Here is a 3,250-nt window from a genome sequence, read left to right on the forward strand (position 1 = left end):
GAGCAAACCGGAGGAAAAAAGCCACACCACCAAAAAAAGAAGCTACTGAGACAGATAAAAGAACACAGTGTGAAACAAGGAACTGATCTTAAAAACAAATATTTGACTAAACTATTTACAGTAAATATTTAGTTCCAGTTTTACCAGGTAAATCCCTTGTTGTTTCTGACAACACTAAACAGTTCAACTCACTGTGTAAGTGAATTCCTGGCCAGATGGTTCTTGACTTGAACCCTGGAACTCTCCCTGAGCCTTTAACACTAACTTTAATGCAGAAACAGGCAACTCACCAAAATCCCGTTCAGCAGAGCAAGGAAAGCTCCTTACTGCGACAGGAATGCAGAGCCCTGAGACTCAGCGTATGAATCTTACATATCTAAGACTTGGCACGCTAGACAGAAACTTTTATAATTCCCCTGTACAGTCCGTGTGGACTCTCAGATTGGCCAGGAATCCTGGACAATTCCCTCGGCTCTGTGAACAGAGGGAGGAGCAGAAAATACACCCTGGAGAACTTAAGCTTGAGAGCCTCCCCTGGGAGTGTAGAAATAATTCAGCAATATCAGGGGAGCAGATTTTCAGGGCAAGCTGTGTCTTGCAGACGGTTCATCCTAGCAATTGGCAATTGCTCTCTTTTTTGTATGTAATGTACCTTCATGTGCACTACATGTGGCATGCTGCTACAATGTACAGGACCAAAACCAATGTTCAATTGATTGTAGCAGCACAGTGCTGCATCCCACCCATGCGGTTGTATTATCCAGTCCATTAGCCTCTGAAAAGTCACTGCCACCCTGTGGAGGCCAAATGACATGATCCTGAATTCATGCAGGCCAAAGGGCATGGAAAAGGCTTTCTTCTCCCTGGATTCTGGCATGAAAAGTATTTGCCGGTATCCCTTTGTGAGGTCTAAAGAGGATACATATCGGGCAGCTCCCAACTGTTCTAATAGTTCATCTGCTCTCTGCATCGGGCAAGCATCAAATGTCAATGCTGTGTTCATCTTTCAGAAATCGATGCAGAAACGAGTTCTGCTACCCTGCATCAGAGCTACTACAATTGGACTTCTCCACTGAGCCATGGAGTTTGCCTGGTCTGTTGCCCTGGGGCCATTTCAGTATGTTGGTATTTTAGGTGGATGTTCCCTGGTGGGGTGAGAACATGGTGGCAAAGGAATCTGTAGATGAGCAGACTCACCCCTGTGGCGCCTCCTGCTGGTGACTTCTGGGAATTAGCTCATTCCAGCTCAAGAGCGCCCTCTGCAGGCTGGTGATCTGCCTGTCCTCTGGCCCCCGTGTCCCTCCCTGAACCTGGTGCCCTTCTACCTGGGAACTGCCCCCTGGCAGGAACCCCTCCGATCTGGGTCTCCTCTCCCTGGGGAACCCCCACTCACTATCCCCACCTCGCCTCATTATAAGGCTACTGCCAGTCATCGTCTAGCCCCCGTGCCCTGGGGCAGACTGCAGTATCAGCCACTCATCACAGGCAAGGTTGAGTTTGGTCCTGCTGCCTTGGCCTACCCCTGGGCTGCCCTCTGCAACCCCCCAGTACCTATTGGCCTTCTGCTAAGCCGCAGCCTGGGGCTTTCCAGGCTGGAGCTCCCCAGCTCCTCTGCCTTTTCCCAGCCCTGCTCCACTCAGGTATTCTACTCAGATCCCTGCAGCCAGGCCCTTCTCCCTCCACAGCTAGAGAGAGACTCCCTCTGCTTCTGGCTCACTGCCCTCTTATAAGGCCAGCTGGGCCCTGATTGCTGTGGCTACAGCTGTGGCTGCTTTCCCCATCAGCCCAGCTTTTCTCTGCCACAGCCCTCTCCCAGGCTGCTTTAAGCCCTTCAGGGCAGGAGAGGGGTAACCACCCCATTACAGTGCCCTTGTTGCCAAGAAGGCTAATGGCATATTGGGCTGCCTTAGTAGGAGCATTGCCTGCAGATCGAGGGAAGTGATTATTCCCCTCTATTCGGCATTGGTGAGGCCTCATCTGGAGTATTGTGTCCAGTTTTGGGTCCCCCACTACAGAAGGGATGTGGACAAATTGGAGAGAGTCCAGCGGAGGGCAACGAAAATTATAAGGGCCTGAGGCACATGACTTACGAGAAGAGGCTGAAGGAACTGGGGTTATTTAGTCTGCAGAAGAGAAGAGTGAGGGGGGATTTGATAGCAGCCTTTGACTACCTGAAGGGGGATTCCAAAGAGGATGGAGCTCGGCTGTTCTCAGTGGTGGCAGATGACAGAACAAGGAGCAATGGTCTCAAGTTGTAGTGGGGGAGGTTTAGGTTGGATGTTAGGAAAAACTATTTCGCTAGTGTTACCAGCTTTACCCATTACTTTGGGAGATGCTCATTTATTAGGGTTACAGTTCTGCGGGGGGTGGGAGGGTTCTGTAATTCTATCAGTGTGCTGCTTGTGTCACTTGTGTTCTCATATGACACTCTACTTCTCCCTGCTGCAGGTTCCCTCCTAATGGAGCTCTCCTGCAGGACCTAGGTTCCCCAGGGCTGGGTTCTTCCAGCCTCAGAATCAGAAGAACACACACATTAACAGAGTGCGTCTGAGAGGACCAGGTTAATCAGCACTCTCAAGCTGACCCCTTATATGTCCTTGGACTCAGTATGCTGGGTCAAAGAGCACCTCCGATCTGTCACCCTCATATGCCTTGAGCACCACACTGGAATAGAGCATGCCTTAGCAGTCTGGGTTGAGCAGCACTTTCAATCTCCCACCCTCACATGCCCCTGAACACAGCAGACTAGGCCGAGCAGCACTTCCTAGCTGCCACCCTCATATGTCCCAAGTTCAGCATGTCTCTATCCCCACTTTCTTAGAGAAAGAGAGCGTGAGAGAGCTGGGTTCTCACCACTCCAGGAAGCTTGAATCAATTGGGCTTCCCAGGTGGTGGTGGTAGCTGAGCGTCCGGAGTGCTTGAGACAGGCAGAACCACCAGCATGATCATTCAGGAGAAGGTGAAGTCTCAATGGAACTGATGCAGATTTTGGATCTAGGCATCAGAATACTTTCCTGAGCATGGGTATGGGTTTTTGTAGAAAAACAACAATGGTTCAAGGGAGACACTAGATTTGTTTATGTGTAAACAAGAGAGTATACCAAAGTTGTTTTGTTCAGGCTAGACATGGGAGCTGATCATTCTTGGCTTTGGGTGGTGTTCCTTGGTGGGAGCTCACAATGCTATTGGGGAGCTTTACTCTTTTGGATACCAATAAAGGATTTATTACTAGAATTGGTCTGCTAAGTCC

Source organism: Mauremys reevesii, linkage group 1 (genome assembly GCF_016161935.1).
Source record: "Mauremys reevesii isolate NIE-2019 linkage group 1, ASM1616193v1, whole genome shotgun sequence".
Lineage (NCBI taxonomy): Eukaryota > Metazoa > Chordata > Testudines > Geoemydidae > Mauremys > Mauremys reevesii.